Consider the following 26,805-nt stretch of genomic DNA (forward strand, 5'->3'; position numbering starts at 1 on the left):
GCTGACCTGGAGCGTGTGCGTGTGTGTGTGTGTGCAGGTGTGTTTATGCACACTTGCTCAACAGTTTCTTTCCCTATAAAGCACATCATTTCACTGACTGCTCGTTCCAAGCGCATGCCTTGTGCAGGGGGTGGGAACAGAGCCTGTGGATGAAAGAATCGAGATGAGGTCAAACAGGAACACAAGGACAAGTTGGCACAGTTGGAGCTGGATAACAGGATTAAGGAGTCGGCTGGGTTGTAGAAACAGGAAGCACTGTCTCTTGCTGAAGCGATTGGAACTAGTTCAAAGTGCCCTGCATGGGATGTAAAAGCCCTGGGCTTTGAGGGGAGCGGGCAGGCCCAGCATCCATGTTTGGATGTGAACCAGCAGAGATAGAAGCAGGATAGATCAGTAGTTTGGGCCAAGACTCTGAAACTAAGGAACTGAAATTCGGTTCCTTGCTTCTTTGGATGCCTTCTTGGGTGACTGGATCAAGCAACTGCCAGCAGGAATCATCTGCATTCTGTTAGAAGTCTAAAATGGATGTAAATCAGCTGCCTACCCATGGGCAAAGGTCACTGGAGGTGCCAAAAAGCATGAGTTTGATACGGGTCTGGCAGATACGACACCGGATTTGCAGGGAAAGTCATGTAAGCCCTCTGGAGCAGTAGTTGGAGGCCATGCTGACACTCCACGGCTTACCACATGGTACTAGCTGCCTATTTAGGCACCTGAGTCTTCCCTTTTACCATATGAAGACCACACAGGTCAGTGTCTGCATGTGAAGCAGAGCTGTCCATGTGTGTATGGCCAATTGCATTTGAGACGTCCTGGCTTCCAGATGCTGATCCACAGGGTCATGGGTCCTTTGCCGTTTCTGCCAGCTCCATGTCAATGTGTGGACAGTATATTTCCACAATAGGCACCTCTAGCTAGACAACTGAATTAAACCTTCAATTGGTAGAGCCAAGGTGTCCCAAATAATAGTTCAGATCACCCTATAGGTCACCCTACACACCTACATTTGGTCTATAGTGACTTTTGACTGACTCTTCGACAAGTATATGGGGAATGTAGCAACACAGAGGGACCTACATCTAGCTGTCTAAATTTGCATGCTAAATGGCACTGACAAAATCAGATGAGTTCAACCACTTTACAGTTTAGTGCTCAATTAGCATTTTCAAACTTTGAGAAGGGCTTGTGGTGAATACAGCACAAAACAGAAGTGACTTGCATTCTCCATTCAGTGTCTGAGTGGCTGCAGGTGCTCCAGCACTTGCTTCAGGAAGATGGACTATCTCAGACAACAATTAAAACAAGTCAGTGAAGCAAGATCATTGCCTGGGCTTGGAAAAGGGTTGAAGAGGGGATGGCCATTAGCCTGGACAGATAGCCCAGTACCCTGGTACAGGAGGACGTGGAAAGCCTACTCCGTCTACAGTGATTTACTATTTAAGTCTCATACCATGCTGAAATGTTGACCAAAATAAGCTGTCCCCATTAAAATACATTCAGTCAGTGGAACAAAAGCTATTTAAATATCTCCTACACCAGAAAGGAAACTAAATTATTAAATGCTTTCAATCAGACAAAGCAAACAGAATAAATATGTATTTTAGGAGCAGCGCTGAATAGCCCCTTGTTAACATGTCGGGAGAAAACTGCCCCTGGTGAGGGTGGAGATTTACAAAGGGGGCTGCAGGGAAAGAGGCCCAAAGGTGATGTTGGTTCTCTTCCATCTCTTGTTCCTCCTGCTCACCTTTCTCCCTGTCAGCACCGTGAGGCCAGAAATAGCAAAGAGAGCACTAAACGGGGTTTGGGAGAAGAGACTGGAACTCCTTTTCAGGGCTGCTGGGACCAGTGTGCCTTTGGAGATAACTGGTGTTTGTGCATTGCTGGGCGGCTGGGATGAACCTGATGTGCCTGGAGCTATGGCAAGGTGGGTGCTCACCTGCTGTGGCTCCAGAGAGGAGCCTCACACCTCTCTGTACATCACAATATACAGAAAGTATCTTCTGAAGGTAACTTACATGAATGAAGGGGAAAATCCGAAATAATTCTGGGGGTGTTTTAGGTATCAAGCATTTAAAATTTTTGTTTTAAGTAAGATTTTGACACCTAATTAAAATTTAAAACCCCACCAGCTGGCTTAAGTATGAAATAAAATAATTTCCTTAATTTTCAACCTAAGAATTATTTTTAGGGTAGTGCTTCTTTATTCAGCAAGGAATAAAAATTATCAAACCATTTTGAAGTCAACTTTAAATCGCACTTCCTTTGCCCCACATCCCATCACTCCAGTTCTATAAGCTTTGTTTTGTGCTTGAAAAATAGACACTAGTCACACAGACACCCCCCACTGCCCACCTCCAAACCAGCACAGAGATAACTAGAGGAACAACAAATATCAGAAAACAGGAAACAAAGATCAAACAGGGCATCCATACCAGACCGAATCTCAGTTTCAGCTCCAAGATCACTGGTGATATTTAAGCAAAACTGGGATTATTGTGATCATGGAACTTGGTATGGAAGTAAACAGATGCTTGGAAACCCCTTCAACAACCCAAAAGATAACCAAGGAACACTAGAATGGAAAGCAGGAACCACAATGAAATGAATACACTAAAGATTTAGATTTTACCTGAGGCATTGTGTTTTGGAATTAAGATCTTTACTGGATATTTAAGAGCAGAAGGGAAGATACTACTGCACCATACTGAGTTTCTACAGTCCCATACCCAGATCCTGCCCCTGCCCTAGAGGCTGTGATGTGTTCAGCATCCTGTCTGGAAAAGGGATATGCTGATTTCAGTTCTCTTTTTCCACACTTAACTTTATACTGCGCACTCATCCTAGGCAGAAATAATTTTAACATAACATCCAAGATGCACATTCACTTGGGACTTTAATTTAGATGAACCATGAATCATACTGCACGTAGGTATCATTTGACTTATGATCTGTGTTTTTCACACCTCTCTTCTGTTTGATTGCTTTTTGAAAGCTATCACCTACATGAACTTGCGAATCCCAAACCTGACTTCAGCCATCATCCTCCCACAGTGATGTCAGTTTGCTGCTATGGAGACAGTGACGTCATGAGGATGTCTGACAGATGAAAAATTTCAGGCGATGAAAAAGCAATGGGCATCAGACACACTTCTTCGAAATGCAGATCCTGTTTGATTTTCCATGCTTGTTCTGAACTGAGCAGAAATTGTGCATTGTAGAAGAAATAGCCCATTTCAGATAGAAAGGGGTGATTTGGGTTTGTGTGTTTTCTGCACACCTGCCAGCCCAGCCACAGGGCAGGGCAATTTCTTCTTAAACCAGCAGTCCAGGGACAGCAAGAGACAGCTTCAACAGGTGATGGAGTATGTGGAGAGCAATGCTTACTGGAAATACCATCTCCCCTTGGCTGTAGAAGGATCTTAGGAGCTTGTTTCAGTTGACAGGGTGTGGATAGCAGCAGCCAGTTGAGTGTCTTCAACATGCACATATCTCTGGCAGACCTGACACAGGGCCAGTGGGAGACCTTCAGGATCTGGTGACCAGCCAAGCTATCCGAGGATGTCTCAGATGGCCGTGTGTGCCCAACTGAATCAGGCCCCCAAGAAACTAACATCCTACCAGAGGACTGTGGCAGTAAGCCCTGGTGTCTGCTCTGTTAGATGTGAAACATCATCCCTGCTCATGGCTCTGCAATTCCTGTCAGCCGTGGAGGAGTACCGCTGAACCTGCCCCTCGGGCAGAGCCCACAGCCTCACCTGCAGGAAGGTGCTGCAGAAAACCACCTGAAAGAAGTCTCAAAGACCATAAGCCATACCTCAACCAAGCGCAGCATCAAATACAGAAATGTATGTAACTTGTATTTAAATCTCTAACAACAAAGGCTCTGTGCCTTCCCCAAAGCGACCTATCCTTCCACTGCATTACAGGTGTCACCAGACAGTTTTCCCAAAGTTAATATTCATGTTGCTTCTCTGTAAACTTGTGCTGTTTAAACATGTACAGATAAACTTGTCTACGCTGGGCTCCCTTGTAGTCCATCATGACAAACAGGCATTTCTGAAGAAAGGTTCACTGGACCCATTCTAAACGTTCATGTCAAGATAACATACTTTATTTTTGGCTCCATTGCTTCTGTGATTATCTTCAGTAGCACAAAATAATCCTGACCCGGTTTTTTTATTATTTCTGAAGGATTCTTCTGCTTTCCCACCCAGTGTACATGGTTTTTGCAGAAGTCTCTCACATGCTAGAGATAGTTCTTTGATTTTCCCTCCACCTTTTTACTTCCAGAACAAGGAATTATTTCCTTTTGTCTTTGATCATGTCATTTTTTCAAGTCTCTGATCATTTTTGCTACACTCCACTCCCACCTGATATCAAAATTGCTTTAGAAACAAAAATAATCATAAAAATTACACAAAAAAGTTGGGTTAGAGAGCCAGAAGAAGGATATATCATCTAATAACAAGGCCACATAATAATGAATTTTGTAGATTTAGCCAAAATCTTGTGGGCTGAGCTTTTCCATGTGGGCTACCTTCAGATATGAAAGGTTTTGCTTTCCTCAGAAACACATTTAACCCTTGACTTTTCCACAGAGGCTGCCAAAGAGATGACTAGTAGCTCCAAAAGAGCAGCAGTGCTTTGGACATGACAGGCATCCATCTAGGAAGGACCACCAGCTTCTCTTTGTGGAAGCCATCACTTCCAGACACCTCTGGGAACCAACCTTCTGATGCTGTTGGCCTTTGCCACCTTGGAACCACTGACCCAGAAGAGAGGATGGGACTTAAAACCCATTTGCTAAACCTTGAGTTTGTAGTGGTTTTGCCTGATCTTCCCCATTGGGATTCTTAATTGATTTACTTGTGCCGTGTGCAGCATTGAGGCAGTAATTACAGAAGATCTTGCATTCGGCTGTGCTTCTGCTGAGGCTGAGCAAATAGGATTAGAATTCTTCCTCTGAAATCGGCAGTGCAAATTAAATGTTTATTCTTTCATGTAGGGAAAATGTCAGCTGTTTCAAATGACCTGCGAAAGATCTCAAATGATTGGGAATCATGAAAGATAAAAGTCTGACTTCTGATTGAAAATGTTCGGCAAGTTTGAGATCTTTTTCCACCCTTTTTCTCTCTTTGGACTGAGATCAATGCATTAACTGAATACGTTTATGCTATTCTGTTTGGGTTTTTCTTTTTCTTCTTTCTTTTTTTTCTTTGTTAAAGTCAGTAAGGTGTTCTAGTCAGAACTGATCATTTAACTTTTATAGCCTGTAAAATTCCAGGCTTAAAAGGATACTGTCAAGTCAAATTTGACTCCAAATTAAGTTTTGGGCTGGGAGTCAAGAGACATGAATTCTAATCCCGGTGACCTGCTGTGTGACCTGCTTCACCTCTTTGTAGCTCCATGTGCCTCTAGGTAAAACGGAGATACAATGCTCCTTTCCGCAATGACCTGTATCTCCCGTGATGGTCTCACACCTCCAGGCACCACAAGGCAGCGTTGCCTCCTTAAGGAAGAATGACATGGAAGGAAAGGTTATTTAGTAGTCAGAGAAAGAGGCTGCGGAGCCACTTTCAGCATTACAGGGCCAAAGCTGTCCCTGTTGCAACTCTGCTGACACCAAATGGTGCTGAATGTGGTCCAACGTGTACATTCCACTTCCTGAGGGATGTCAGCGGTGAAACACAGCCAGTTAGAAAATGCAGCCCAAAGAAAATCAATCTCTGCGCTCCACCTGTGCAGGCAAGCTCACTCACATCCTTATCAACGCTAGTCCCAGCTCTGACCTCACACAATTTTGGAAGTCACTGGCGAGGCTAGGGGAAGGAAGAGAGCTTCCTGAACCCTGCAAAATGTAACCTCTTTTTCTGTACCATCCTGCCTCCTATCTTGCTCTCAAGGATTATTCCAGAAGGGATGCATGGAGAATATCTTATTGCACGATGGTGGCAAAGCAACTAGAGCAACCCCTTTGCATTCAGGGCTTTGCCAAAGCAAACACTTCTCCCCTTCTCCTCCCATACATGCAGCCTTTCTCCCGCTCTGTAAATCCCCTCATGTGCAATAAGGCCAATTGTAAAAAAAAAGGACCATCTGTGAGTGATGTGTGGAGTATGGAGCAGAGGCCACAGCCCTACCTGAGGTTGGTGTCTGGCTGCAGGGGCTGTGGGAATCAATAGCACATCTGATCTAAGCTTGACCAGTGCCAGGCTGTGTCCTTCCAGATGGGAATGGCCCTATGTGAATGAACTCCTGCTCACTCAAGCAACAGAAATGCCCACCTTGTATCTACCTGTAGACTGAGGAAATTTTGAACAAAACAGTGTTTATCTCACACTTGAACGTGGCTTCTCAAGACACCCTTACTTGGCCAGGGATAGTGGATGGTATACTTGGCCGAGGGATGCTAAATAGAACAAGGTAGAAAAGGGTCTCCCCCCTTTTCCAGTCAGAGCCACTCAGGTGATGGACCTTGCAAGATGGCCAAACAGACATGCTCTAGTGCTAGTGACAGAAGGTGACTCACTCCCTCTACTCAAACAGAGCATTGCTTTGCCCATCTGTGGAAAGGGGAAGAATTCACACACCCCCACACACCCCCCATTGCTGAAGCCGTCACCTCTGCTCTGTTTCAGATGGAAGTAACAGACCATTTATCTTGGGGTGGAAGAGATGAATGTGGCTATGGGGATCGGGGGTGGCAGCTTTCTGACAGACAGCTTGTTTCTGCACCTTCCTTCGTGTTCCTTTTCAATGCAGTCCATGATGACGTTTAACCCCCTGCGACATCTCACCCACCCAAACCCACTGTGGGCTGCCCACCCCAAGCGGAAATCCAGGTTTTGCATCTAATGGGCAGTTCTGCTGAGCCCTGCTGCACCCTGATGCTCTGCCCCCCCCCGACAGGTATGGCCTGGGTCCAAGCAACGGCTTGAATGGTGGTGATTTTACAAGCCCTTCCTTGTGTGGCTATTTTCATGCCCCCTTCCTCACTCTGGGAAACACTAGGGGACAGCCATAAATTTGTGATACATCATCGCTCGCACTCTTAGGCTGAACGCAATATTCCCTCAGCGAGGCTTCATTAAGAGGAAATTCATGCCTTAAACACCTTGCAGCCTGCATTTTTGACAAGTCATCACATTTTTGTGTGCCCTGCTTTATTTTAAAGCCCCTCTAGTAATGACATTCCTGAACAGGGGCTGCTTTGCAGCTTACAGAGGGGGAGCCTTTGTCATCTGGGAGCAGCACAGAAGGAAAAATGGGATGTAGAATGTGTATTACGATGCAGACGGACAACCTGTTGTGTAATTTTGTCTTCTTGGATATTGCTGTCCCTTTTCGGGGGGCAGGGCAGGACAGAGAAAAACTTGATGTCTTAAATCAGTAAGGAAATTGTCACACATGAGCAGGGCGTGCTGAGACTTTTATCGAGCACAGAGTATCACTTTATCTATACAAGACCCTGTGGGGAAGCTGTCTGCAAACTCCAGAGCCCACTCTGTACTGCTATCTTTTTCACTGCAGTGCTGTCCCTGCCCAACCAGCTTTGCTTATAGATGCCAGAGGTGAATCCCTCCAGTCTTGCACTCTTCAAGATCACCTGGGAGAGCTGGAGAGCTTTTCATGGCTGATGTGTTTTTGTTTTTCTTTTTTTTTTTTTTTTTTTTTCTGGTCTATTTGCAAGTGTCTAGCTCTCAGCCCTTGGCCCACAGCAAAGTTGTGGCACAGTGTGATAAATAGCTTTAATCATTGGCTCCAGAGGTCATCTTCAGAATTAAAACAGCACAAACCAGGACAGAATGAGAAATCTTTTTTTAAAAAAAACACTTTTCTTTGAGAAACTAAGTAAACAGGGCAACGTTTTCCAGCTTGGATGACTAAGAATTACCCAAGGCCATATGCAGACAGCGGAACAGAATGGTCTGTACTTGTGGAGATCCTAGGGATCTTCACTGGCTGTTGGATTGATAAGTAATATATAAGTAATTTTGATTTTGGTTTTACCTCTATTGAACACCCACACCAATAAAAATGAAACAAAGACAAGGCCCCCTAATCCCCAGATAACCACCATCCCCTACCAATGCTTTTACTGATACATCAGCAGGACTCTGGGGAAAAAAGCCTAAAGACCTTAAATTTCTACCACCTCTGAAAGCAGATAAGTCTCTTGTGTCCTGAAGGCTTAGATGAGCTGTAATGATTTAAGATGACCATCTAATGCATTTAACCAATATATCTCTTACAGTGATAACCTAGCGGGCTATGTGAGTGTGAAGTCAAGCAGATTTGTTTAAACTAGTTTCATTAGTAACGTAAAATAATCCCGTTGATGCCAGACTGAAGAAAACTGCAATGTGCTGATACCCCTGATGTAGCTGTGCTATGACTTAGGAACAAAGAGCTGGAGACCTGTAATGGAAATCTGCAGGCTGTCACCTCTTGAGCTGTAATTGCTAACTTCAGAAATCATCGACCTAACACTCTGCAGCTGCTTGACACCCTCTTCCTGTTGAATTCCCTCTGTAAAATCCTTTAATAACAGTATTGTACAGTACAGATGCAACAGTTGTATGGTATGTTACAAAGTCTGCCATGCCAGTGCTTGAGTGAACCAAGTTTGGGTGAACCTTCATCTCCAGACCATCCTCTGTCCAACCTGAGCCAAAAAGGGCTGTGAACCAGGCTAACCAGGATGTACTCAGCGTACAGAACATCACAAGTTGAGAAAAAATAGTTTTCATGGTCATGCATTGTCCCTAGGGAGCTCACTGCTACGCAGGGCAGATTCACTGCGACTCAGGTCACAGGCTCCGTGAGATTCACTCTGGGTAAGAGGTTTCCTGACATTCAGCTTGAAACCAGCAAATGGTCTGATGGGCAGGTAAGGCTGATGTACAGCCTGAGCCCAGCTTGGGCCTAGGAGAACGGCAGGCGGTACACAGAAACTCAGAGAACCAAGGATGAAGCCTGTGAGTCTTAATTAGGACAATAGGTGGCCTCAGTAACCTACTATCTACTACCTACCTATGTATCTATCTATCTGTCTGTCTGCCTATCTGTCAACTTTTTGCAAGCTGCCTGTTTTACAAACACTGCAGGTTCCAGCCACAAATCAAAAAACTACTTCCATTGCAACCATTGCCAAGGACGGACATTGCAGCAAAGTCGCAGTAGGTCACTTATAACTCTTTGGTTTGTACCACCAGTGAAGGTCTTGCAACTGGGACCTTGTTAATGATGTGCAAGAAGGAACCAATTGTGTTTCCACAGAATGGAAAGGGGTGAGGCTAGTGTGCTCTCTGGGGTGGTCATGTATTCCCATGGCCAGTATGTCAACTGAACTGAAACAAGACTGAAATCCTCCAGATTTAGTGACTCATCACTAAAAATGGTTTTGTTTTCCCACCTTCTCAGACCAGGATGACAGTGTGTAACCAAGTAGTGAGTTTTACCATCAGAAGGTAGAGCTCAAACACACAGTCAAGACAATGTGGCTTAAACCTGTCATATCTTACACGGTTGTGTAAGCACGTCTATGGCCACCCCAGCTGAAGGTCAAAGCTCACCTCTTTCCCATTATGGGTTAACTAAGCCAGAAGACATCATACATCTGAAGACTATGCACACGGACAAGTACTATATATAGCTGAGCCGTTAGCTGTGAACTCATTAGGCCACTGGGCTTAATCATGGGTTCTTGCCCTGACCAAAGCAAATAAATATACTTCTATTCTTCATGAGTTTATATCTGTCCATATATTACTATTACTGCTACTATTACTAAGATAATTGCTACTATAAGTAACCTGCTATCTAAATTGTAAATGCTACCTTTCCCTGGTGGTTTATCATTCATTTGACTGTGAAAGCTGGGCTGAAAGTTTGCAGTTGCCCAAGGTGGATTACACTCTGAAAACATCTTGCTGCAGAAATGGTCCTTTCTTTTTCTTCTGTGAAATGCAAGATGAGTATTCACCTTGATTTTGCAGCTGGAAAAAGTTCAACTAAAATTTAGCTAAGTACATTTTCCAAGAAGACTTTGCTTTGATATGTGATCACTGAAATGAGAGAATCTGGAATTCAGACCTACTAATTTGAAGTGTAGGCAGTGCACCACTGCTGCCTACGCAATCTCTGCAGCATCCTTTCTTTGAGCCTGAGCTAGGGCGTAAATCATGGAAAAAGTAAATACTCTGGGGTTCAAGTCCCAGAGTGCATGTGGGGTAAAAGACAGGAAGGATTCAGTGATCCAGCTGCACATCCTCAGACTTGGAAGCCCCCATGGAGCTGTCAGGCCCAGGCTCTGAGGAGCACCAAGGTCTCCTAGGGGTCCCATGGAGCTGAGTTGCTTAAAAAATTTGGTCTTTGGTCTCACTCCTGTCCTGTGATAATTTCTTGCAAAAGCTAGCAGTCTCAAGACAACTGTTTATTAATTATAAATAAAAAGGATTGACAATTATTAGAAAAAAACCCAAACCAACAACCCAACAGTTCAGTCAGGAGCAAGAATATATCTTGTTACTGTAGTTTGAACTACAAAGGGGGAAAGCAACCCACCTGAAAACACTGGCTTCAAACTAAATGGGATTACAGAAAGGTTTTCCCTAAGGGAGCTTTTGCAGTGGTCAGAGTCTCTGCTAAAATACATGGAAGACATCTCTGCAAAAGGCTGGACAGCATCAGGAGGTGACAAAGGCATAGGCTAGAGTAGGTGACCTGTCTAAGCTTTGCAGGGAAGGCCAGCAGGCTCGAAGGCTGACTCCATACCTTCTGACCCCTCCAGCTGTGCCCAAATTGATAACCTCCCTCCCTTTCAGTCTTGCTGCACTTTCCCCTGAAGACCTGTTTGGGGGTAAATATTTAAAGGCTGCTTGAAATAGCTTATCTTCCCTTTGAAGACATTTTAATGTTTGCTGTTCTTCCACTCCATGGATTTCTTCATTTTCTGTCCCTTCACTTTGCCTTCAGTCAAGAGGATGGAATAAATTAGCAAGCAGCATGTGAACCTCTGTTCGTTAGTTACACCTAAATACTACTAAGCCTATTAAGTTTATTCCTGGAACTGTCCTGTGCTACCACCCCCAATAACTTTTCTGTTCAGTAGATTTCATTTCCTTTGTTCTTACTTAATTTACTTGCAGCCAGGGGCTCCAGCAACCAAGCCATTAGCTTGCTGCTAATTAGCTGGCACTAACAGCCTCTCGTTATTCAGGAGGCTTGGAGAATGTTTGCTCGGAGTCACATGGTGGGACAGCCTTTTAATAACAGCCATCCTGTCTAATTCTGCCTTTCCCCTGGTTCCTCATATGGGTATCCAAGCTGAGTCCACCGGCACTGCCAGCAGGTATTTTTATAGCAGATGGAAAAGGAGAGGAGGCTATTTTGTGACACTCTTTTCTCTGGAGATTGTTCCTCCTCTGGTGTATCTGTGAAGAGTCAGGGATAACACGTGATGTGACTGTAGCACCTGTCACGGCAGAAGGAAAGGAGACGGGATTGCCTCCCTCTGCCAGCCCCTGCTTGCGGCAGGAGGTCCGTGATGCCCCCCGTGCCGAGCATAGCACTCATCCTGTTATCTGCCACCATATGCTCCCCACCGAGGTCCTCGGTTTGGGTGTGCATGTCATGGTGCTGCTCTCTTCTGCTCTAGGACATTAACTGTAATAGCCAGAGGGCCAGCAGACGGGCGTCCCAGCGCTGGGTTGGATTACGCACCTCTGGCTGGCGGGTTTCCCAGTCACCTCCTCCCATCACCGTATGGGTCGGGAGGGGGGGTCCAGGGTGCCACCCCACCCCATGGCGTGACAGATGTTATCCTATCGCACAACCTGGACCATGAACCTTGGGTATCAGGCGTCCAGGAACCACAGAGGTTAGGACACACGCCACACTCTGAGCATCTGCCCCGCTTGCCAGTAGGTCAGGTGGTATTTTTTCTGGCAAGGGGAGAGGTCTGGTGATCCACGGAACCCAGTAACCCTCCCCACAGCCTCCCCCAAACCCCAAGATGCAACTTTTGGCACTTGCTGGTCACCAGGTGCCTCTTTTCCATCTGAGCAAAACAGGAAATGAGTCAAGCAGGGAAACACACGCTCACATGAGGAATTGCCCTCATAGGGCTTGGGAAGAGACTGCCTAGGAGGTGTTTGTTATTCCTGGGCAAGGAGGATGCATCTGGACACCATTCCCTGAGGTGGCATGGCTGTGGGCTGTCAGCAAAGGGTGGGGACAGGTGGAAAAAGCTGGTGTCTTCTGACACCTTGTTTACTCAAACCCTTCTGGCTCAGGATGATTTCTCTGAATCCATTTCTCAATCACCTAGAATGAATACCCAGTGCCTGGGGTGCTCTGCACTTCTCAGAGACCCAAAAGAGGGTGTCAGAGGTGCAGCTTTTCAATGGAAGCACTGGTGCCTTCTCTATGAGGTGCCAGGAACCTTCTGGAAGATACCAGTCTCTCTCCAAGGAGGAACAGTGGAGCATTTTTTAAGATTTGTTAAGGTCCCCTCTTCAGTGCAATGCACAGAGAAAGGCAGCGCCTCTGGGCTCTGGCTGGCACCACACCAGCATGTTCCTTGCACCAGGACTTGACTCTGGCATGTTTCACATCTCTCCCCCTGCTGCTAACCTCTGGGGAGGCAAGCTGCATGCAGAGGGAGGAACATCACCTACTCCAGTGTCACCTTGGGTTTGCCATGAAACTCAGCTCACAGCCAATCAGCCTCATAAATCCTACACTCTTGAGCCAAGGGACTTCCACAGCCCCCTGAAGGGGAGAAGCAGCAGACACTCCGTGCTTGAGCAGAGCCCTGAGCTACGGTGTTTAGGGGTTGCACCAGTGACCGGAGCAGAAGACTGCAGTGTTGTGTGTTTTCAAGCATGCCCTTCCTCTCCCACCTTCATGTCCCTCTCCTTTTGGAGAAGTTAAAGTGTTTTGCTGTGTTTCTGGCTCTGCCCCAGCCTCTCTGCAGGATCCAGATCCAAGTGGGAGGCTGCTTGATGTGCCTATTTATCATTGTGCTGGCGGCTGCACCCCAGAGCTCCCAAGAAGGGAGGAAAAGGCAAAGTGTGGCTGTGTTTCCTGCGATACAGCCATTATCATCTCCCCATGACCTTGATCAGGAAGGCATAGGAAAGGAGGGGGAGCACAGCTGCAGGACAGTGACATAAGCTTTGCTGCCTGGCAGACCCTGTGCTGTGGCATCCACTGCAGCAGTAGGTGGGGAGGAACCAGCCTGGAAGCCTCTGCAGTGGGCAGCAGCCCACAGAGCCCCCCTGTGCTGCTCAGTGCAATGCAGAGGGGGCCGGTGTCCAAAGCCACCTTTGCTGACTTGCACGAAGGATGCAGCCGAGCACCTCTGGCTCCCAGCGAGGGCTGCAAGAGCAGAGCAGCCCAGCTGGGGGGCAGCGTGCCCAGCCAGCACCGCTCCGGAGCCCGGGGGGGTCGGTTTGGCACTGTATGCTCCCGTCCATCGAAGGTGGCTGCTCCGTCCGTGCCATGCAGGCAGGCTTAGTTCCAAATCATCTGCCTCCCCCATTGTGACTTTTCATCCATAAGTTTTGTTGGGTTTGGTTTATTTATTTTTTAACAGACCAGGGACATTTTTTTGCTTCCTCCACAGACAAAAAATGTGTTTAGTTATAGACAGACTGTACTACTGCTTCAAAGAATATTTGTGCCTGAGATCTAGCTATTAGGTAAAGCATCAAAGTTTTTTGTCAGCATGTGTTTGTGCATTATATGTGTGTGTATACATACATATATATTATATGTATAAGCACATATGTATACATATACACATATATAGACATATGTATATACATGTGTGTGCATGTATACTGTTGTATGTGTGTGCACCTAGTTGCCACAGAACGGTTTATATTTGTGGTTCTATTTAATATGTAGGTAGTTACATATGGAAATACATACTTGTATGTGTGTGTGCTTGTAAATAAACGAACATATATAAGGAGAAAGAGGGGGCCATGCATGACCAAGTGGAATGGTACCATATCCCATTACACAGTTCACGGTCCCCCCGCTTCCCTCATGCCCTCTGACTCCCCCTGTGTTAATGAGGCAGTCATGGACCACGTCTGGATCTGGGTCCCTGGCACAGTGTTGGCTGGGGCCAGCAAACACTTGCCCTTACAGGACCCAGCCCCAGCAGGGTCTCTCTGTGATGGGCACAGCTGTTCTTTTTGTGGGGCAAGGAGGAGAGCTCAGTTCTGCTGGTGTGAACCGTTGAAGCCCAGCTGATCCTTTGCCTGCTGGGAGCAGATGGCAATCCTGGTTACTAGCCCCTTCCTGAGATTTTGGGTTTAGTTAGTGACCTGAGCTCTGCAAAAGACAGAAACATAGCTAACTATAATTTGCAGTGCACTCAAGCAATATTATATGTTAAATGTATCCTGTAACTTACATACATCTTCAGTGTAGCACCTGGGATGCTCTGGAGAGGACTACGTATCAAGACGTAGCATAATAAACTGCCTAAACTGCATAAGCTAGAATTTTTCATGAGTCTTATATTTCAACACAAGCCTGAAAAGGACAGACAACTTTCTACAACCAAAGACCTACTTCAGGCTAAATCTCCAAGTCCATGTTCGGAGAACACAAGCAGCCTGAATTCCATCTAAGCTGAAACCAACACAAGCTGCTAGTCTGGTCCTGCACCGGCCCTAAATCTTGGTCTTTATTCGGATGTAGGACCTCACGTTGAAGAGGTATTTTTGTTTCTTATTTTTTTAACAGATGGCAAGAAAGACTAAAATCAATGAACAGCAAAGGGATGCTTTAGCATTGGTTTGCCCAGTATTTAAGAGCATGCAGGAGCTAGTAGCGTGATGGGAGATGCCTGCAGTGTGTTGAGGCATGAGAGCAGAGAGAGACTAGGGGTAAAGGCTGGGGAAGGTGCTGCAGCTTGGTATGTGCTCTGTGACCCCATGAAGCCAGCTGGGATGACTGACAGTTCATAGCCTTGCATGGACATGGACACCTGAGTCTGGCTGTGGAGAAAGACAAGGCGATGATATCTGCTAAGTATGCTCCACAGGACCAGTATTTCAAGACCACTCATGCAGCCCACCTTAGAGCACTAATCTGGGCTCAGGAAGAGCTACTGCTGAGGGACTGCAGAGTTAAGTGTTTCAGGGCCCATTTTCCTTTCTAATGAAATGGGGTTAATGCTAATTCTTGCACTGGAAAAGCATGAGGACGATGGAGACAACTCCTCTAAGGAGGAGTCGGCATGAGCGGGAAACTTCACCCTGAACTACAGGCAGGGCAGGGTTTCCAGCTTGTAAATGATTGACTGGAGTCCAGATGAGGATGTTTATCCAATAATTAGCATGTGTAAATCTCCTCAACTCCTGTTTATCTACCCTTCTTTGCTCAAAGCCATGTGTTCTTCCTGCTTGTCAAACAGCCCAGGGGCTGCTGGGATCTCACAGACGAGGCTCATGCAGACATGGGTGGCAGGAGCGGAAAGACCAGAAGTGCCAGCTGAATTTACACTGTGCTGGTGCATATGTAGCCTGATCCCCTGCTTCTGTCCAGTAGAGAAGGTCAAACAGTAGATGTAGATTTGAAAAGCAAAAATTTCATTTTATTAATTAATAATTAACTTTATTTATCCCCTTCTCATAAAACCTTAACCAAACACAGCTGCTTTCCTACAACACTCCATGATTTTCTTTTCTGGTTTATTTGCGGGGTCTTTTGTTATCATGCAACTGCAAGGAAATCTTAGTCATCATTGCCTGGAAATATCTGTGATAGGACTGACTCAGATTTTAAACATCTTAACCTGAGCCAATCACCCTGGATTAGGTTCATGATTAAAGGATGGAAGAAGGCATTTTAAGGAAGAATTGTCTCCCCTTCTTTAGAAGAAAATGAGGACAGCAAGTCCTAGACCCTGCTGTCTCTCGTGTCAGTGAACACCTCAGACAGGGATGTCTGCAGTGGAGATGGTTGTATCTGCTGACATGAATAACTTCCACATGGTTGCTGATTTTTTGTGTATTTAAGATTTCAAATCCTGCAAGAAGTCTCTGAAGTCTTCTAATGACATCAAAATCCCCAAGGAATTAAAGTTATTTGTTAACAATCTGAATAGAGAGGAAGAACAGCTACAGTTAAGTTCTACAGAGAGCAGGGAATACGTAATTAAGATGTCGGCTCCTCACCATGGGATGTTTTGGATATTCAAAGCTGACCTGGGCTCAGGGCTGAAATGGATGAGCCCATAGAAGTAGCATCCATGGGGAGTTGCAAAGGAGAAAGACAGCCCCTGCGTTTCAGGAAGTACTTGAGCTGTAAATTCTTGGAGATTGGGAGAATATTCAGAGAATTATCACTACGTGCTTTGTCTATCCTTACACTTCTTCAGAGGCATCTGCATTGGGAAATTATATTGGTCATTTATGGAAACAAAATACTGGGCTGGATGGGCCTGTGGTTGGAACCCCTACAGCTGTTCTGACGTCCCTGGCTACTAGCAGCCCATGGGCTTACGGAAAAGAACAGGCTGCAGTTTTAATAAGTCCCTGACAAACTCAGAGTCCATAAAGGGAGTGAGTTTAACATTAAACAAGTTCAATAGAACTGAGATGAGTACAAGGTGGAATTGTTAACTTGTGGGTTGGTTTGCTTTTTTTCTTTTTTTTCTCCAGTTATCAGTTTCACACATGAGTATTGCTTCCAAACATTGGATATTTCCCAAAGCAAGAGGATCACACCTCTCCTTTGGGAGAATGCTGGGTGAGGAATGTAAAAGCATATTTTGAATAATCCCAGATCAATGGAAGATGATGAAGGTAGGGCTTGGAATATCTTCTGTCACTCAGAAAAGGCTACAGAGTGAGCTCAGCCATCATTAGCCATCAGAGAGCCCACACATTACCTCCCTAAGGCTTCATCAGTTCCTCTGCTGAAAGCTCCTTATCAGCCCTGCAAGGTCTTCTGCTGTCAGGTTTTCCTGACAGACTGTACAGTCATAAAAAACACTTCCCACCCAAACCAGATGGATGTGTGTGTGAGATGGACCTTAAGGATTCCTGGATGTGTTTCTCCCAGGCAGATGTTCAGTTGGTGCAAGTTGGTGCAAGTTGGCACAGCTGCCTCCAGTTATCTTCGAATCATAGAATCACTTAGGTTGGAAAAGATCTTTGAGATTATCAGGTCCAACTGTTAATCCAGGACTGCCAAGCCCACCATTAAACCATGGTCCCTCAGCACTACATTGGCCCTTGTCTGAGAGACCAAGGAGCTCCTGCTCCTCCTTGCACACCAGAAGATAAGGCAGAAGAGATAGGTATGTAGTTACTCTCTATATTTTATTAATGACTGTACTGTTTGGGAATGAGAACGTGCAGAGGCAGGACGGAGGTACCATTTATACATGGTTCCTAAACCTCATCTGTTTTTTCACATTTATCCCCAAATGTTCTTCCATGTTTAACCCCAAACAAGGCAGATAGCACTTCAAAAACTGGCTGTGGTTCAGCAGCTACTTCTCTTTAGAATGAATCGCTTTACATCCTGCAGACAGCTTGTGTCACACAGTCCATATGCCTCAGGTCCTCAGCTCAGATACTCTGTTTGACTCTTGCATCACCTTGCTCTGCAAAGCAAGCGTATGTCCCAGAAGCAGCTCAGTCCGTTCAGTGATGGGGCAATCCAGCGTCAACAGTTGGGGTTAGTAATTGCAAAAGTTTCTCTCAACAGGCAGAAAGAACTGAGCTGCTCTTTGTGATTACAGCCATGACCAAGGTACACCAAAGGATATTTATATTCAACGTACAACGTGGACACATTTGAAACAGGCATCGTATTCAATAGAGAAATAATCAATAGGTAGAGTCTGATGATTAATTTATTTTATCCAAATAGAAGAAACCTGATACTTTCTACCCTACCTATCTCTGTGGACTGTGAAGTACACCAAAGGTGTCTAGCTCATTTGTAGCTATCTACATCGTAGCCACCTAAACTTAGAACACATCCCAGCCTTGTACCCAGCCGTTACAGTCACTTCTCATTCCCATATCCCGGAGGAGATGACTTTCTGCAATATAATCTAAGAAACTGTGAGAAAGGTGTTAGTACTCCATATTCATCTTTGAACCTTTCCATGATCTTCACAGGCACGGTGCTGCAATGATTTAAGCTGTCTGTTAGCTGCATATCTCAGCTGATAAGCAAATGAAATTGATACAAAATCTAATGGACTTCCAAATGTAAACCATTAATTTCTGGGGAAAATGGCAAATACAGAGGGAGAAGCAAAACTAGAAACATTCCCCAGTAAGGCACTGGTAAAGAACAAGCCTTTCTACATGCCTCAGTTTTTATGATGCATGTATTGTGTGCGCTCATGTCTTTGCCAACTCAAATGGACAGAACTAGGCAGCATTTCAATGGTATTTCAAAGCTGGATTTAAGTCATATTTTGTTAAACTCCTGTAACAAGTTTTGACCTTTCCAAGAATATCTTGGATGTCAGTCTATGGCTCATAATTTCAAGGTGGCAGCAGGAAAAGAACCCAGATCCTGTTGTTTACAAACTGCTTTGACATAAGCTAGGAAAAGCCTTCATTAGATGGTTTCAAGAAAGATTCATGACATACATTTGGACTGTGTTTATTCAACATACTAGAGGTTGAACTGACACACAAAACTAATGGCCAATGAATGAAAATATCATTTTAGTGGAAGTTTATTCCAGATACTGGCTGCCTGATTAAAGGACAGGCTCTGTCCTCAATGGACGCATGTGCTTAACAAATCACAGAAGCACGCACACTGAGTAGGTCATGTCTGACTATATTGTGAATTCAAATCCTTTTCCTGGCTCCAACCAAAACACTGCCTTCAGATGACCCCAATGTATCTGAAGACCCAGTCCTTCAAACAAGGGAACCAGTGTTGTCTGACATGACTTGTAGCCATAGGGCTCCCTGGATTGAGAGTTGGTGGAGTGTCTTAGTGCCAGCAGCTTCCTGTGTCACCTGCTTTGGAAAGGACTTCAGACTTGGGTTCTCATTGACTTAATAGGAAGTTATTACCTGAGGAGAGACAGGAGGCAGTCTTGAGCTTTCTTTGGGAAATCATTTGTGTCGGTACCATTTAGATACTGATCCTGAAGTGTGGAAAAGTGCCAGAAGAAAAGCCATCTCAGTGAACGTGTGTAGGCCAGGGAAATTAATTTTATTAGGTAAGAAGATAGCCAAGCTCCCCAGGAGTTATCTCAAAGGCATTTCCTCCAATTGTTTAGACCTTTGCTTTTAGCATCATGCATTCTTGTTCCCCTCCTACCAGACTGTTTGCTGGGAACAGTCCAAAGGCTGGAGCCATTTGTCATGGAAGAGGCACATAAAAGGCAGCATGCCACAGTATCCATTGCATGTCAACAGATATCTCTTTCAAATACTTTGTAAACAGCTTGCCTTGGTGGCTTCCAGGTCAGTGACAGGGGTTTTTTTTGTTGTTTTTCGAAGTATTTAGTATCTTGTCCATTTCCTTTTCCATGTCTCATGATGCTTCATATCACTTTGACATTTATTAGCCATGTGAAGCACAATTTGGAGGAATCGTTTAATCATTTCTGACTTCTTCTTCTTCCTTTCTGGGGGGATATCCTGCACATCTACTGCTTCTCGTTGCTGTCTGTAGTCATGCTAGACTCCTGGCCAAAGTACACTTGTTGTTCAGCTCTGCTTCTAATCAGAAAAGGACCACATCCTTACTCATAAAACAATCCCAGCTGAGAATCAGGGCACTATAGGACACATGAAAATAGATAGTCTGTGAGCTAAACCCCTCAGCATTCAAACAGACTAAGGACGTGTTTTTACAGTTATTGAGTGAAGCTAAGATGCAAATTGTTCAATGGTGTCATCTCATGGTTGAAAGATTGCCACAATTACAGAAACAGACTTTGTGTGTGCTCCTAGACTTGCCTCTGGTGGTGGTGGCTTCTGTTAGAACATCATGCTTGACAAGATTATTTGGACAGAAAATGCAGTCGAGGGCTGTTACCGTGACTCCTGATAAAAATCAAATTATTAAGTTGAATTTAGTAGCTGATTTGATCCTCTGGCCATTTTCAAATTGTGGGAAACATTTCATTTACTTCCACCTACCAGAAGTTACAGCTGTATCTGAACAGTGTGTTGAGGAAAAATAATCGTATATGGCAAAGCTCTGTTTGTCTGGACTGTTTTAAATGTCCATTTAAGAGCAAGATGAATTATGCCCTGCTTGTCTCTTTGACTGTACAGAGGTTGGGATGACCATCATGAGTGAAGACATCAGGGAGCAGCAAAGCCAGGCTTCTCCGTGAGGACAGAACAAGCTGAGGAAAACCACAGTCCAGGCTGGGCTATGCTCCCTCTGCATTTCAACAGAGCTCCTGGACCAGTGAACAGAGGATGGATGTCCCAGGTGAGGCTGGACAGTGCAATCCAGGCCTGTTAGTGCATTCAGGGCCCTGACAGAGGTGGAAATCTTAGATATGCAAGGTCCCCCACCACACATGAATTGTCATGCTGGAAAATGCTAGCAAAACTGAGACTATAACCTAGATCTGCAGTTTATTGTGAAATCTCAGCTATCAGCTCTGTCAACCATGATATCTGCTGAATGACTTCCACAAAGGCTCTCTGGTTTCCATTTTAATCCAAAAATTTAGTGGTCACTATGTTTATTTGGTATCTTGAAAAACTACACCACTCTAATGGATACCATTAAACAAAAAATCGCCTGGGAACAATTTCCTTTTCACCCAGTTAAATCTCTTTTGATCTGCTATGCACAAAGCCACCAGTGAAACCCTAGGAGAGATACATTACAATGTTATATTGCCTACTCATGTTAAGCCACAATTATTAATGCGCTTTTACTTTCCAAGATATTGCCCATTTTCAAGAAAAATGTTGATAAATGGAGGTATTTTAATGTAGTTCTTAGTGTGTTTAGTTTCTAAGGAGAAAATAAAGGGACAGAGTAGTTATGGTTTTTAAGTGCATGCAAATACCTGCAAAGAAGTCAGCCAGGCTGGACCCTGCGTATGTAAAAGGTATAAGTCACCATGGTCGGTACTATTGAAGAGATACGAGTGAAGATCACTTCTTCCTAACATAAATATCTAAATCGGGTTGGACAAATTGCTACCTAAACCAGCCCCCATAAATATGGGAAATGAAAGCCTGGGCTGGGGTGTTGCTGAAGGTAGAAGGTTATTATCCTACACTGATAATGTTATATGGTTAAAGAGCTGCTTTTTTTGACAGATAGGCTTACCATTAGCCCCATTCAAATTAATACAAAAATGACACTGTTACTGAAACGGAAATCAAGGAGCAAGGTTAGCGTTCTCTGTTAATCAAAGGAAAGAAGCACTTACACAAGTGAAAACTTTGCTGGGAGTCTGCCATCCCTTTCAGACTTCCCACCTTCTTGGCCTGCAAAACAAGGTAACCTACTCAAAATGTCATAAAAGTACACAAACTATATCCTTTTAATACCTAAACTATGGCTTTTATGTATTCACTGACAGCAGTTAAGAGATGTCTATCTCACAACAGCCATTTTCATTAGCTGAACAGCAACTCATATGTATTTACATCACTTCCACATTAACATCACCGTTTAGGTCACCGTGACCTTAAAAATCATCAAAATCCTCCTTGTCAGAACAGCTTTGGCTAAGAAATTACGTAGGAAGTTTTCCTCCTCGCACAGTGCCAGGACATCCTCTGTACCCCACCTCAACACACGCCAGACCAACAAATTAGCACATCCAACAGCTTTCCTGCCTTGTTACCCAATTAACGAAAAACAGATGCCTTCTCCTGTGTTAAACGCAAATTGTTCCCCACATCCCAGTATGCCAACAAACATCACTCCCAAGTCTCTGGGCTCCCAGGGGCCCAATTCCTTTTATTTGTACTAATACAGTTGCCCAAAGCCTTGGAGGGGTTGGGCAGAGAAGCTGGTTGCTTGACAGGCTGGTCCTGAATAAGATGGTGAGGTTGATGCTGACTGTCATGGTGAGCCATGATGTCATGAAGATATTGCCTTCCTTATCAGCCAGGGAGCTTTGCTGAGCCTCAGTTTCAAGGCATAAAAACCCAAGAAAAAGCAAAATTAAAGGAAAACCCTGACTCCTTGGCTATGCTTCAGCACCTGACTTGCCCATTCCGTGAGTTCTTCCTTTAAAATCTGATTCCTGTGAAGACTTTTTATCCAGTTCATTTCAGAAGGTGGCTTTCAGCTCTTTGTCCAGCTCCTTTTTGGTGTTGTTTTCTTTTAATTTTTGATGTAGAGCAGCAGAGCCTACTGTTTCCATCCTAATCAGTGTTTCTTCAGAGTTTTCTATTAGAATTGTTGTACACATGAAAAATAATTAAAAAATAAAAATAAAAGATCCATTCTTTTAAACTACCATTTCTTTATGCCATCTTTTAGCTTAGTAAGTCCTGCAAAGATGGTTTCTTAGATGGCGAGGAGAATGACGTGCAACTAATCTCTACTTCAGGCATCTCGATCTCTTAAAGAACCCAGAACTAAGCCTTAATTCCAATGACACATACACTAGACACACCGAGAATTTATACATACACTTAAAATCCCTCTATCCCAAACGTAATCATCTAAGACATCATCTGCGGTACCTTTAATAACTTGTATTTTAAGCACCTCTTTAGGAAAATCTGGTAATGGCCACACCTTTCCTTTTCCCAAACCATTTCCTTACACAACCCCCTAGTTGTGTTTAGGAAGTAGTTAGCAGGAGCCAAAAATTTCAATGGAGTGGAAAAGAAGTGACTACTTTCATGGCTTGGATGTGTTTAAGATTGTGGATATGCATTTTTACTTAAAATACACCTTTGGGATATATCAGTCTAAACAGAAAAAATAACAATATCAGGAGAGTCAGAAAAAAAAAATAATTAAGGCAGACTGGGAATCTGGAAGACATTTCAAGAGATCACAGAAAGGGAGGGCTGGAAAGAAACTCAAGAAGTCTCCTAGTTTAAGGCTGGATTAAACATTCCTGATGTGGTTTTTTTTTAAGTCTTCTACAACTGCCAATAACAAATACTCTGCCCTTCCCCACTGCCAACCAATTCTTCTCCTGCTCTACCAGTAAGATAATGAGTCCCATATCTCATCTGAGTTTTCAGAAGTGCCTTCCACACCTGTGACCTCACCTGTCCTTATCAAATAGAGAAATTTGTCCCTCTCCTTTCCATCGGAGCAACTGCCATCATTGCAGACTGTTGTCATCATTCCTTTTTTCCAGACTGTTCCTTTAGGTTCTGTTAACTAGGCCATTTTGGGGATTATGGCAGACAGAGATAGATGTAGTGCTCCACATCAGTGCTCAACAGTGTCTTGAGGAGTACTCAGGTTTGCTTCTGAGCTTTATACCCTTCTATCACACACACATGATTTGTGCTGTGCCCAAATAATATCTAAAATCAAGGAGTAACATATATGTAATAATCTGGTTTTAAAACTGTCTTTGGGCACAAGGTAGGACTCTGGATGAAGTTGCAGGGTGTCTGCTAGTTGAGTTAATAGGAACATCTGGGAATTAGAAGTCTCAGCCTGAGGCAGACCCCCATGGCTCGCTCTATGGCCCCCCGAGAGGGTCAGGAACTGAGAGCCATGCATATGACTTATTTTAGATGTCTGCTTTAGGGTGATACTAATTGCCCTCTAGATTTTCCTTCAGAAACCCCAAAGCCCATCTCGTACACCTAGAGACTTCCTCATCTGATATTCTTTCCTTTTGCCTTTTATCTTATTTGCTGGAATCAAGGTTTTGAGCTACAGTTGTCTGTTACTTTAGCAGAACACAGACCTGATTTTCCTTGATACTGTGCCAAGGATGATAGTCAATAGCAGCCAAGGTTTGTAGTTACAGATAGCATAATGCATTTTGGAGATTGGATCTAATTATAGTTCCAGTGTCCACTGGCTAAGAACTCTTCATTAGATAATGTTAATAACACTGCTGTTGGCTCGAACTAATAGATGAACACAGCACTGCAAACTGCAAGGTTAGGGTTCCAGCTGGGAGGCTTCTTCTCAGCTTGGATACGAGCCTTGGGTTTGGAGGGGCTATCTGTGTTTCTCTACCAGAAATGCCATCTTGCCTGATGTAATATGCAGAGGTAACTTTCCTAACTTCAGGAACTTAACAGATTAAGACACTTAATTCAGTGCAAGGCTTGGCTTCTATCATCCTTCCACGTACTCTCATGTACCCCACTTAGCTCCCATCCCCTGGTCCAGAAAGGCACAAAGCTTCCTGTAGATCCTGTGTCCCCTCTGCCACCCCCACCTGGGTACCACAAATACTATAGGGTATCTCAGTTTTCAGTAAACCTTACGCTTATAACTGAATCCCGCCTAATACTTCTTAAAATGCCAGCTGAATTATGCCCTGTCAAAAATATCAGTGCCTATGCATAACCTAGGCTTCTAGCTCCTGGTACACCTGATGGAGATCTAATCAGTTGGTGGAATGTAGAGGGTGATTTATCTCGCACAACAGCGGACAGCCACTGGCTTAGCTATATCTCTCCATAGGTTCCATTACTGTACTGGTTGGTTTCCCAAAAAACCTTTCCCAAGGCACTGGCTTTACCTTACCCAGCATTAAGCATCTCCAGTACGGCTGCCTATAGACAAGCTAAGTGCCCTACCTTCCTTTACAGGTAAAAAAGAGAAATAGGCACTTTTAAAGACACAAACTGTCCGTCTATTTTAGATTTCTACTTTGGGCTGAAGAGTCCCTGGCCACACGGTGACTCTAATGGGACACTCGATGGCTGGCTCATATGGATGTGTCTGCACTAAGATGCAGATGCATGGAGTGAGGGGAGGTAGCAGCTCTGGCTGCATCACACCCCTCAGCATCACTGCTGGGTCTCAGGGCATGTGCTGATGCTCAGGAGCAGCTGACGGCTACCATTTCAGTTCCTAACCGTGAAACTGGTGTGCAGAACCTGTAACCCTGGGAAGATCCCACGTCACCCCACATTTGTAATCGCTTGTAACCTACTACATGTCTTTGTGCAGAAATGTCCATGTGGTGGAATAGCACTGCTCTCTAAGAAAGTCTTTGGCTGGTAATGTTGAAAGATGTTTGGGTTTTGCAATGGTGCTGAAAGGCTGCCAAGAGGATGATTTGAGCCTGGAGAAATTTTCCTTTGCTTTTTTGGTTCTTCTTTGCTTGCTTAAGGTGGTTGGTTTTGGAAATTGTAGGCTTTGAGGAAAAAACCCAACTGCCTGGAATTCAGTTGCAAACAGGAAAACCGGAGCGGGGAAAGTGAGAAGTTGTTCACATGAATGTTAGAAATGCTGCCATCAGAGACCATTCCTTGGGAATTAAAAATTACCACAAGTCATGGGAGCCAGTTTAGCTTGGGAAGTTAACACTCCATTCAAAGCCTTTCAAACATGAAAACAGAGCCTTAAACCCAAGAGTGCTCCAGTGTTGGTGGAAAACCTGCCTCGGAGGAGCGGCATGGCCATGGGATGGTGCAATGTGCCAGGGCTCAGGAAGCCAGGTCTGTACTCCCTGAGGTGTGGCTGGGCAGCAGCAGCCCGGGAGCCATGTGTGCTCCGATTTCCCCTCCTGGAAGGCAAGGATAATGGAATAATGTCCCATCTAAAAGACACAAATTGCAGCAAACTTCTGCTCTAAACTGCATGGCTTTGAGTGCCTCAGCCCCATCCTGAGAACCTCTTGCAGGTTTGACCCACACTACAAGTCCCTGAAGGCAAAAATGGTTTTGTCACCAAACTGATGTCACTTTTCTTGGTGCCAACACCACAAAAGCTTCAGGGTGGCCAAGGAGATAATGACAGAGGTGAAGGAGAAAGAGGTCTGCCATGGAGCATGCATGGAGTGCACACAGGTCACACGATGCACAGCTGGGCTCCATCCCATACATCTGCAGGACAGTTTCAGGACTTGTCTCCCAGTTTTTACCCCCTGTGCTAGGGGCAGCTGGTTGGCCTGGGCAACCTAAATGGGGGTCTCTTGTGACAGAGGGAGGGCCAGTGGATTAGGCTGACTGCTGGCAGCTCTCTAAGAGCTTACTTGCACTTTCCATTTCAGCATCACCCACAGCATCTCCGTGCCACTGATGTCTCTGTTTCGCTTGTCTGAGTCATAAGAAGGGAGGGAAGAAGGGTTCATCGCAGTGTGCAAGAGTACAGTGTCTCGCTCACAGCTGAAAGCACTAAGGTCTAATCTTGATTTATGCTCCAGTGTAATAGAGATAAATTAGTAGGATGCAATTCTTTTTTTAGGAAGGATGCCTGAAGTTTGCAAGTCTGATGAAGACAGCTAATAGCAAAGCTGAGGCTCCTGATCCTCTCTTTCTCTGCTTTTTAAGCCAGGAGCAAGCTGATGAGCAAAGCAGAAATGAAAATGATAAATGATCAGGCACTGGTGCATGGTGAGTCCTGAGCTGTGAAGGAAGACCACATCAGGATCCCAGGCCAGGAAAGGCATTTATCTTCTGCTTGCTCCTCCAGCCTGCTTTCACTGCAGTTGTAAGCCGATGATGATGAATGTGCAGGAGGACAAACTGTCGTGCTAAACAGATTCCCACAGTGAGTGACAGGATTTGGCCTGTGAGGAGAATGAAGGGCTGAACCAGTGTCAAGAGATAAACTTGTCAACTTTGTTGCTGATATGCCAGAAGGTCACCTCACCCAAGGGAAGTTTAAATAAACAAGTGTGGCCAGGGCTACAGCAAGATC

This window comes from Falco rusticolus, chromosome 4 (genome assembly GCF_015220075.1).
Source record: "Falco rusticolus isolate bFalRus1 chromosome 4, bFalRus1.pri, whole genome shotgun sequence".
Classification (NCBI taxonomy): Eukaryota; Metazoa; Chordata; class Aves; order Falconiformes; family Falconidae; genus Falco; species Falco rusticolus.